This window comes from Bombina bombina, chromosome 1, assembly GCF_027579735.1.
Source record: "Bombina bombina isolate aBomBom1 chromosome 1, aBomBom1.pri, whole genome shotgun sequence".
In the NCBI taxonomy this organism is placed as follows: domain Eukaryota; kingdom Metazoa; phylum Chordata; class Amphibia; order Anura; family Bombinatoridae; genus Bombina; species Bombina bombina.
Genome location: NC_069499.1, coordinates 560,233,146 through 560,245,645, shown reverse-complemented (window position 1 = coordinate 560,245,645; position 12,500 = coordinate 560,233,146). Strand labels below are relative to the sequence as shown.

Below are 12,500 nucleotides of genomic sequence, written 5' to 3'. Positions count from 1 at the left end.
TGACGTGCGGTGAGGTCAGAGGCTAGTGAGGCACTACTGGCTATGATATGCTGTTGAGACAAATATATGAACCCGGTAGAGGTAGCTTAAATTTACAGTTAAATTAGGTTGTACAATGGCAATTATCATTCTTTACAACACACACATACAAGACAGACACTAAATCAATTGTTTCTCAACTGCGGTCCTCAAGTACCCCCAATAGGGCAGGTTTTCATTACAGCTGATCCAGTGCACAGATAAAAAAAACAAAAGCAAATTGGTGAGAGCAGGTAAGTAACCATGGTGTTACTGATCAGCTGATTGGCCTGTTTGGGGGTACTTAAGGAGTGGACCGCAGTTGAAAAGCACTGCACTAAAGCACCAGCTCATCTGCAATGTGTTGATTACCTGGAGAATAAAGCACACATACTCTGCCCGCTGACACACACACTACATGCACACTAGGTATAAGGCACAAGTAGCTAACTAGGTGTAAGCACAAGTAGCCATCTTTGAAAGGGGCACAGGCAGCTATCTAGAGATAAACCACAGTTTGACAATCTTGGAAAAAGGCACATACAACTATCTAGATTCAAGGCAACTTTGGATAAAGCACAGTTAGCTTTCTATCATGATTAAGGCAGATAAAATCATATTAGAATAATGTACAGGCTTTTCAGGCATCCATCTAGAGGTGAACACAGACATCTTGAAAAACACATAACTGTTTATGTACAGAACAGCAGCCACCTTGTAATAAGCCACGCATTTCTTTCTATTTGTAAGGTACATGAAACTATTATTAAATAAGTTACAATTAGTATCTGCGGGTACCGGGGTAAGACAGACAATCATAAAACTAATCACAAGTCACTATTTAATAAATATACTTAGGGAAGCCATCTTGAAATGAGTAACAGATCTTTATGGATTTTGCACTTATCTCATCAATCATTACTTCATTTTCAGGCACTGAATACATATTTTTACTCCTCTATAAAAAGTCAGTACTCCATTACTTATAGTGAATACCTCATGTCCCAGTCCATCAGACAGCATCTACTGCCCCATTATGTAGAGCATCTCTCTTCATTACCTCATAAAGACAATTCACTTTAGTGAATTAGTCAATATTACTAAAGTAATTACATCATTAATACCCAATGATATAAAGTATATTTTTACTTTGGGATTAAATATATAATTTAATGGGCATTTATTTTTAGAATTTAATTTCTGTTACAGCACTTAACCTTTTGGCTTCCAATGAGTTGCCATGGAATGGAATGTTTTGCATCTCTTTCTGGCTAAGTGGTTAAAACCTGGAGTTATACGAATTGCAGGCTACTATTTGTGTGCATGGTAATGGTTATTATCAGACTTCTGTACCTTCCACTGGCATTGTCCTATTAGTATTTGGATTGCATTTGAAATTATAATTTTATGTAGCCCCTAAAGACTGGGGCTGTCACTGTGCCAGTGTGTGTGGTTGAAAACAAATAGAATGAGTTCAGCACCCAATTTCTTTAGAAACTTTGACAAATACTTTTTCAGAGAGCACCCTGCACGCTGTTGTAGGGGTCCTGCTCGCCCTTAAAGTCAGTGTAAATGACATGAAGAAACAACAGCACTTCTGTGCAAATGAACACATCGTTCTTTATTATACTGATAGGTCCAAAAACAGTTTTTGGACAGGACCTATCACTATAATAAAGACATTTGTGTCCATTTGCACAAAAGTGCCTTTATTTCTTCACGTCATTTACACCCGTGTGTGGGGTTCCTGTATGACAAAGATCATGTATAGGGGATTAACAGTAAGATAGACAAATGGAATCCACAGCACCAATTAGGTAAAAGAAAATACCTTTATTTTTACATTACATGCGACGTTTCGGCCTTCACAGCCTTAATCATGCATACAAAAAACTTCAGCCTCTGTCCACAGTATATAGGCTGATCAATTAAAACATTAATTACAAACAGATTTGACAAAATGTTTCACACAGAGCAATTACTCCCTCTAGTGTTAGTCATATTTTACTACATCCTATAAAATTTAACTCTCAAGTTACCAAAAATACAATTACTAGAGGAGTTTCCACTGAATGTACAAGTGTCATTAAAAACAAGAAAATATATAGGAACAAGTCTTACTGCAATCTTATATTTCTATAGTAACACTACTAAAGTATATTACTGACACATTTTACCAATCTTACTGATAAACTTTACCTATGTGTTTAAGTGAACAAGTGACTTTACCTATGTGTTTAACTAAACCAAAACTAACTAAAAATTTTTTTTGAAGAAAATGTTTTTTGTTTTGAATTTTTACTTTGTTACATTTAGAGAAAGACAGAGAAATCTATTTCTCTATTTAACCCTTTAGGGTACATACAATCTAATTTATGGATCCAGTAAGTTTCTTTTTGTTTAAGGATCCTCTCCCTGTCACCCCCTCCTCTTAATGTGCCTACATGGTCAATAATCTGCCACCTAATTTGACTTATGTTGTGGCCTGCCTGGATAAAATGATTAGAAACAGGAGCTTCTTTATTACCACATCTCAAGTTGGACTTATGCTGATTAATTCTTTCCCTGCCTTTTCTAGTCGATTCTCCAATGTAAATAAGAGAACATGGGCATTTAATAAGATAGATTACGTAGGATGTCTCACATGTATAATAACCATTAATTTTATATTTATGCCCTGTTCTTGGATGGGAAAATTCTTTCCCTTTTATCATTGCATGGCAATTAGAGCACCCTAGACAGGGATAAGAACCATAAGATTTCTGACCCATATGGCTTTGTTTAAGACTTTTGGAGGGTCCCAAATCATTTTTAATCAGTGTGTCTCTCAAATTTCTAACCCTCTTAAAGGCCATAATGGGATTATTTTGGAATATCTCCATATCTCTATTACAATTTTTAATAATATTCCAATGCTTTCTTATGATTTTAGTAACTTCAGTACTGTATGAATTATATTGTGAAGTAAATACCATCCTCCTACTTTTATTTTTACCATTTTTATTATTATCTTTAGGGGCATTATTATCCCTGTACATTTTCTTCTCTCTCTGAAGCCTTGAGATCTCTTCCTTAATGAGGTTTTCAGGATAACCTCTGCTAACAAATCTGTTGCCCATTTCCATCATTCTGGTAGATAATATTTCTTCATCCTTCACTATTCTACAGACCCTAAGGAGTTGACTCCTAGGGAGTGAGTCTTTTAACCTAGTTGGATGGAAACTATCATAGGCAAGCATAGTATTCCTATCAGTGGATTTTCTAAAAAGATCTGTTTTAAGGGTCCCATTATCTTTATAAACCCTAGTGTCTAAGAATTCCACTGAAACCTCACTATGTATAAGGGTAAATTCTATCCCTGGGATAGCGGAGTTTAAGTCACATACAAAGGATTCTAGGGATCCAACGTCACCCCACCACACGCCAAACACGTCATCTATAAAACGCCACCAGGCTGCACCATATTCCAAGAACATCTTATTAGTATATACAAAATTCTCTTCAAAGCTGTTCATGAACAGGTTGGCGTATGCTGGGGCAACGTTGGATCCCATTGCAGTCCCCCTGACCTGTACATACCAGTTGTCTCGAAATAAAAAATAGTTCCAGTACAGGATAAGAGTTAATAAATCACAAATAAATTCTATTTGAGGAGAATTATATGTACCAGTACCACTTAAAAGTTTCCTAATAACTCCTATACCTGTCTCATGCTTAATGGCAGTATAAAGACTTTTTACATCAAGTGTGAAGAGTATATATTTCTTACTGGGTAGATGTAAACTGTATAATTTATCAAGGAAATCACTAGTATCTTTGATGTAGGCCGACATTTTAATTACTTCATGTTGTAAAATTTTATCAAGGAAAATGGCTATGTTAGTGAAGATAGAATCTACACTGGAGACTATGGGCCTCCCTGGGGGGCATTTAGCATTTTTATGCACTTTTGGCACAGTATAGAATATGGGTGTCCTAGGATGTTCTTTGTACAAATAATCAGATAATTTAGTATCAATAATATCATTCTTAACTGCCTTGGCAAGTATGTGTTTAATTTCCTTTTGTATTTTAAATACTGGATCCCCTGCAAGTGGATGATATGTAGTATTATCTTGTAATTGTGACAGTATTTCCTCTACATAATATTGTTTATCAAGAACAATGGTGGCACCACCCTTATCTGCTGCCCTCACTAAAATATCTTTCTGTTTTTCTTTTAAAGATTTAAAAGCCTGTTTTTCCTCTAAAGTCAGATTGTCATTTCTCTTATTTTTACCACCTTGTTTGGAGATTTTTTCTTTTAAGTTACACCAATCATTGTTTACCATTTTGATGAATGTTTCCACACTGTTGTTACTAAAATTGGGCACAAATGTAGATTTGTTTCTAAGACCCATCTCCTTAGCCCTAAAACATTTGCTGGTATCTAAAGCATTTTGTGCACTAGGTGTTACTACATCTCCTTTATTAAACATTATTTGCAACCTTAAAGATCTGTAAAATAATTGCAAATTTTTTTCAATTTCAAATACATTTACATTACCAATAGGGCAAAAGGACAGTCCTAAAGATAATAATAAAAATGGTAAAAATAAAAGTAGGAGGATGGTATTTACTTCACAATATAATTCATACAGTACTGAAGTTACTAAAATCATAAGAAAGCATTGGAATATTATTAAAAATTGTAATAGAGATATGGAGATATTCCAAAATAATCCCATTATGGCCTTTAAGAGGGTTAGAAATTTGAGAGACACACTGATTAAAAATGATTTGGGACCCTCCAAAAGTCTTAAACAAAGCCATATGGGTCAGAAATCTTATGGTTCTTATCCCTGTCTAGGGTGCTCTAATTGCCATGCAATGATAAAAGGGAAAGAATTTTCCCATCCAAGAACAGGGCATAAATATAAAATTAATGGTTATTATACATGTGAGACATCCTACGTAATCTATCTTATTAAATGCCCATGTTCTCTTATTTACATTGGAGAATCGACTAGAAAAGGCAGGGAAAGAATTAATCAGCATAAGTCCAACTTGAGATGTGGTAATAAAGAAGCTCCTGTTTCTAATCATTTTATCCAGGCAGGCCACAACATAAGTCAAATTAGGTGGCAGATTATTGACCATGTAGGCACATTAAGAGGAGGGGGTGACAGGGAGAGGATCCTTAAACAAAAAGAAACTTACTGGATCCATAAATTAGATTGTATGTACCCTAAAGGGTTAAATAGAGAAATAGATTTCTCTGTCTTTCTCTAAATGTAACAAAGTAAAAATTCAAAACAAAAAACATTTTCTTCAAAAAAATTTTTTAGTTAGTTTTGGTTTAGTTAAACACATAGGTAAAGTCACTTGTTCACTTAAACACATAGGTAAAGTTTATCAGTAAGATTGGTAAAATGTGTCAGTAATATACTTTAGTAGTGTTACTATAGAAATATAAGATTGCAGTAAGACTTGTTCCTATATATTTTCTTGTTTTTAATGACACTTGTACATTCAGTGGAAACTCCTCTAGTAATTGTATTTTTGGTAACTTGAGAGTTAAATTTTATAGGATGTAGTAAAATATGACTAACACTAGAGGGAGTAATTGCTCTGTGTGAAACATTTTGTCAAATCTGTTTGTAATTAATGTTTTAATTGATCAGCCTATATACTGTGGACAGAGGCTGAAGTTTTTTGTATGCATGATTAAGGCTGTGAAGGCCGAAACGTCGCATGTAATGTGAAAATAAAGGTATTTTCTTTTACCTAATTGGTGCTGTGGATTCCATTTGTCTATGTTGCTGTAAGGGTGGCAGTAACCCTTTCTCCACGGGCATCACACAGAACTAAAACCTGCTTTAAGGAACCAACAGGTGCTGTACTCATTTACTACTTTTGTGGATTAACAGTAAGAGGAGCTGCCTATGGTTATGGTAAACAAGTTATAGAAGGAGGTACATAGTGCAGAGCGTACACTATTAGTACACACTGCACAACATACACATGTACACAAACATTCTCACACACACACCCACACATGTACACAAACATACACACACACATTCACACACACTGCACAACATACACATGTACAGTTGTACACATACATACACACACACTGCACAACATACACATGTACAGTTGTACACATTCACACACACACACTGCACAACATACACATGTACAGTTGTACACATTCACTCACACACACACTGCACAACATACACATGTACAGTTGTACACATTCACACACACACACACACTGCACAACATACACATGTACAGTTGTACACATACACACACACACACTGCACAACATACACATGTACAGTTGTACACATTCACACACACACACACACTGCACAACATACACATGTACAGTTGTACACATTCACACACACACATACACATGTACAGTTGTACACATTCACACACACACACTGCACAACATACACATGTACAGTTGTACACATTCACACACACACACACACTGCACAACATACACATGTACAGTTGTACACATTCTCACACACACACACACACACTGCACAACATACACATGTACAGTTGTACACATTCACACACACACACACACTGCACAACATACACATGTACAGTTGTACACATTCACACACACACACACACTGCACAACATACACATGTACAGTTGTACACATTCACACACACACACACTGCACAACATACACATGTACAGTTGTACACATTCACTCACACACACACACTGCACAACATACACATGTACAGTTGTACACATTCACTCACACACACACACACTGCACAACATACACATGTACAGTTGTACACATTCACTCACACACACACACACTGCACAACATACACATGTACAGTTGTACACATTCACTCACACACACACACACTGCACAACATACACATGTACAGTTGTACACATTCACTCACACACACACACACTGCACAACATACACATGTACAGTTGTACACATTCACACACACACACTGCACAACATACACATGTACAGTTGTACACATTCATACACACACACACTGCACAACATACAGTTGTACACATTCACACACACACACTGCACAACATACACATGTACAGTTGTACACATTCACTCACACACACTGCACAACATAGTTGTACACATTCACACACACACACTGCACAACATACACATGTACAGTTGTACACATTCACACACACTGCACAACATACACATGTACACAAACATTCACACACACACACTGCACAACATGCACATGTACAGTTGTACACATTCACACACACTGCACAACATGCACATGTACAGTTGTACACATTCACACACACTGCACAACGTACAGTTGTACACATTCACACACACTGCACAACATGCACATGTACAGTTGTACACATTCACACACACTGCACAACATACACATGTACACAAACATTCACACACTGCACAACATACACATGTACAGTTGTACACATTCACACACACACTGCACAACATACACATGTACACAAACATTCACACACTGCACAACATACACATGTACAGTTGTACACATTCACACACACACTGCACAACATACACATGTACACAAACATTCACACACACACACACACTGCACAACATGCACATGTACAGTTGTACACATTCACACACACACACTGCACAACATACACATGTACACAAACATTCACACACACACACTGCACAACATGCACATGTACAGTTGTACACATTCACACACACACTGCACAACATACACATGTACACAAACATTCACACACACACACTGCACAACATACACATGTACACAAACATTCACACACACACACTGCACAACATGCACATGTACAGTTGTACACATTCACTCACACACTGCACAACATGCACATGTACAGTTGTACACATTCTCACACACACACACTGCACAACATGCACATGTACAGTTGTACACATTCACATTCACACACACACACTGCACAACATACACATGTACACAAACATTCACACACACACACTGCACAACATGCACATGTACAGTTGTACACATTCACACACACACTGCACAACATACACATGTACACAAACATTCACACACACACTGCACAAAATACACATGTACAGTTGTACACATTCACACACACACTGCACAACATACACATGTACACAAACATTCACACACACACTGCACAACATGCACATGTACAGTTGTACACATTCACACACACACTGCACAACATGCACATGTACACAAACATTCACACACACACTGCACAACATACACATGTACACAAACATTCACACACACACTGCACAACATACACATGTACAGTTGTACACATTCACACACACACTGCACAACATACACATGTACACAAACATTCACACACACTGCACAACATACACATGTACAGTTGTACACATTCACACACACTGCACAACATACACATGTACACAAACATTCACACACACTGCACAACATACACATGTACACAAACATTCACACACACTGCACAACATACACATGTACAGTTGTACACATTCACACACACTGCACAACATACACATGTACAGTTGTACACATTCACACACACACTGCACAACATACACATGTACACAAACATTCACACACACACTGCACAAGGTGTTAACTTTCAGATTTTAATAATGCATCATCTAGGAAAACAAAAGGAGGTTCATGGTGTAAAGCCATACATTTTTTACTGCCAGTGTTCTACACAAACTTTTTGGAAAAGATTAACCAGCATAATACACATTACTTACTGTTTTCAGTACGAGTGGGTTTAATCCTTGTGCCTCTGAAGTAAAAGCATCAGTATGTGGGCTAGAAGCACTGGGCAGATTTTCAATCACGTAGCTGCAGAGGGGAAAGCAGTGAGAGAACAGCAGAGACTCAGCAGAGAAAAGAAAACTGAGTGAAACTAACAGTCTGATCCTATCACTGTTTCTTTTTCCTCTGCAGAATCTCTGCTCTCACTGTCATTACTTTTCCTTCTGCAGTACTGAGGTTGCAAAGCTGCCTAGTGCTTCCCAGCTCACACAGCCACAGCTAGCACAGTGAATTCAGAATAAACAGGAGTAAGCCTGAAGCAGGGAAGTCAGTGATGCGATGTTACAAGGAAGACCTCAGTGGGTTAAAGGTCAGCCAATAGAAGGAGCAGGGAAAGCTAGCTAGAGAGGGGGAAGCTGAAACTTGTTTGCAAGCTCAAGTTACAAGCCCGTTCATAACAGCAGTAATAACAAAGTGATCACACCGGCATCTTTGTGCAGTAATAACAAAGTGATCATACCGGCATCTTTGTGCAGTAATAACAAAGTGATCACACCGGCATCTTTGTGCAGCAATAACAAAGTGATCACACCGACATCTTTGTGCAGCAATAACAAAGTGATCACACCGGCATCTTTGTGCAGCAATAACAAAGTGATCACACCGGCATCTTTGTGCAGCAATAACAAAGTGATCACACCGGCATCTTTGTGCAGCAATAACAAAGTGATCACACCGGCATCTTTGTGCAGCAGAACAGCTAATCGTCTGCCTTTCCTTACAGAGACACACATGGCTGTCAGAACTGTGGTGTTTTTCACACCAATTTATGTTATGCCATTTATTAACCTTGTTTATTTTATATAACATTTTTGCTGCCTAAAACCTAAGTTAGGCAGCAAAAATGTTATATAAAATAAACAAGGTTAATAAATGTCATAACTTATAAATTGGTGTGAAAAACACCACAGTATAGTATAAAAACACTGACAAACAGTAACAGTTACTAAAAATAGTAAGACGTTCTGAACGAGGGTGGCTAAGTTGAAATGCAATGTATTAGTAAAATCTAACACTACTCGACTCTCACTGGAGTCTGGTCTCTACTGTTATTATTAGCCACCACTGAGCTGACGGTCTGACCTGTCACCTGTCCTGAACAGCCACCAAGCTAGCACTGAGCACGCCACGGCCAAAGTTCATTCACTGTTCACATGTTGATGTTTGAAATTGACAATGACATTTTTCAATTTCAATCTGACCCCAGGCCCTCCTCACCACCCCTCCGTGTCTGTGACTATCTGTCACCACGCACGCACCACTCAGCTCACCTTCCTCTCTGGCTAAGCTCCGGCTCCTAGTAGTCCTCCTGTCCGACTCCTCCTGACACCACCAATGCGGCTGCGCAACTATTTCCCGCCCGGCAACTCAGCCTAGAGACTCAGACATACTGATGTCTGATTGGCTGAGGGACGGGCAGGCAGGGCTCCCGAGGCTAGCCTCCGGTGTGAGCAGTTATGGGCTGCAATAGAGACTGCTGCATTAGCTATTATTCCCCACTGGGTGGCAGTCTCTAAAGCAGCCCATAACATAACAGACTATTACATTCATATTGCGCAATGGAAGGACAGCTGGCCTCTACCTTTTTGCGCAATATGAATGTAGTAACTTAATGTAACATATTTTTTTTTTTTTTTAAACAATAAAATTACAATAACATACATAATTTGGTGGGGGGGTAGGGGGGTCACCTTTTCATATGAAAAGAAAAAAAAAAGCATTTTTTTTTTTTTATATAAAAAAGCATGTAATTCCCACATTGGCCAGGGGAAGCACTGCCTCACCTGCCTCCAATGAATGCACGTCACTGTTTTGATTCTATATGACCTCTCATATTTCCCATGTTACAAGATGAACATGGCTACCACTCTGAATGTGAGTTGCATGGATAATAGAAAAGCAGCGTTCGGCATTCTTTTATAACATAGCTTGCTACCCTTATTTTTGAGTTAGGCTTCATAATTGGTAAAGGGCAAATAATAATGAAATTGTATTAGAGGCCAGGACCACTCATCAACTCATATTTACTGCAGATTAGATCTGACCCTTCAGATCATATCCCTGGCCCTGCATTTCTTCTATCAGAACCCTAGCCACATTAGAGCTCAGATAAGCCCCATTGCCATGTAGCCCTTGTGGCAGCTACGCACCCCAACAGAATAGCGCATGGCCCTGGTGCTGCTCTGCCAGTCCCATACCTGCATCAGGACATAGATTACAACCTGGCCCTGCAGTCATTCTTTCTTGGGTCTTTTCATGTAATACAATTTTGTATTTTTTTTTTTTTAAATACTTAACCGTGCTAATGCGTCTGCATATTGCTATATCTGAGGTTCAATGCATTGGTTGCTGCCAGATATTTTTCTAATATCTGATTTGCTGCCTTTAGCACTATATATGCCTGTAACAATGGTTGTAGCTATGTTATACATTGTTGTAGGCACTGCTGTAATAGTCTGATTTGGGTTTGAAGATCATTTTGGAAAGTACAATACTACTTGAATTTGGTGATCTTCCCTTCTCTAGTTTGTGGATTACATGAATTCACTTATTTCTATTGATTGTTTTCCTTTATAGTCCTAAATGGACGGGAAACTAATTTCTTGTGTGATTCATATAGAACATACAATTTCAATCAACTTTCCAATTTACTTCTATTATTAAATTTGCTTCATTTTCTTGTCATCCTTTGCTGAAGGAGCAGCAATGCACTACTGAGAGCTAACTGAGCACATCTAGTTAGCCAATCACGAGACAAATGTGAGCAGGCACCAATCAGCAGCTAGCTCCCATTAGTGTAGGATATGTGTGTGTGTGTGTGTGTGTATTCTTTTTCAACAAGGGATACCAAGAGAACGAAGCGCATTTGAAAATAGAAGTGAATTAAGTGTCTTAAAATGACATGCTCTATCTGAATCATGCAAGTTTAATGTTGACTTTCCTATCCTTTTAAGTATATGAGAGAGATGGTATTTACAGTCATTTATTGTGGCTGTTCTTGGTAGGAAAAATAAGACCTTTGTTTTAGGTAATTTGCTTTTTTTAAGGCTACTATTTAATATTTTTAATGTAAAAATTAGAAGGCTGTCTCATTCAGTTATAATGCAACTGATGTTCTGTTTAATCCCACAACCTACTTGCATTTGTTGATTGCATTAACGTATTGTTAGCTCTGCCTCCTAAATTGTTTTCAATAAAAACCTTATTCAAATACAGTTTTGGTTAAAATTATTTTGCAAATCAGGTAGATTGGGCTCCCGCTTTAGTCCCTTGGACATGTAGTTTGTATTTTTTTTTTAATTTTTTTTTTTTTAAATTTCCACACCCTTGTTGCCTGATAGTTAAAGGGACAGTTTGCCCCTAATTTTTCTCCCCTTTAATTTGCTTCCAATGATCCATTTTTGCTCTAGTGTATTAAATTGTTTACAAGTAGCTTGTTTACCCTTATTTCAGCATTTGAAAAAGCTGTGTTATTCCCACCTATACTGAAAGTTTCTATACTTAGAGACAGTCTACAATATATTTTTCATTGTTTTAAAATATAATCCCTTTTATTACCAATTCCCCAGTTTTGCATAACCAACATTGTTATATTAATTTTACTTTTTACCTCTGTGATTTCATTGTATCTA

The 12,500-nt window shown here is 37.6% G+C and overlaps 1 protein-coding gene across 1 annotated transcript in view; it reads left to right on the top strand.

Moving 5' to 3' along the window:
* The window catches only part of LOC128645631 (uncharacterized), a 67,009-nt gene that overhangs the window by 9,083 nt on the left and 45,426 nt on the right, over positions 1-12,500 (top strand). The gene's annotated exons all lie outside the window — the stretch shown is intronic.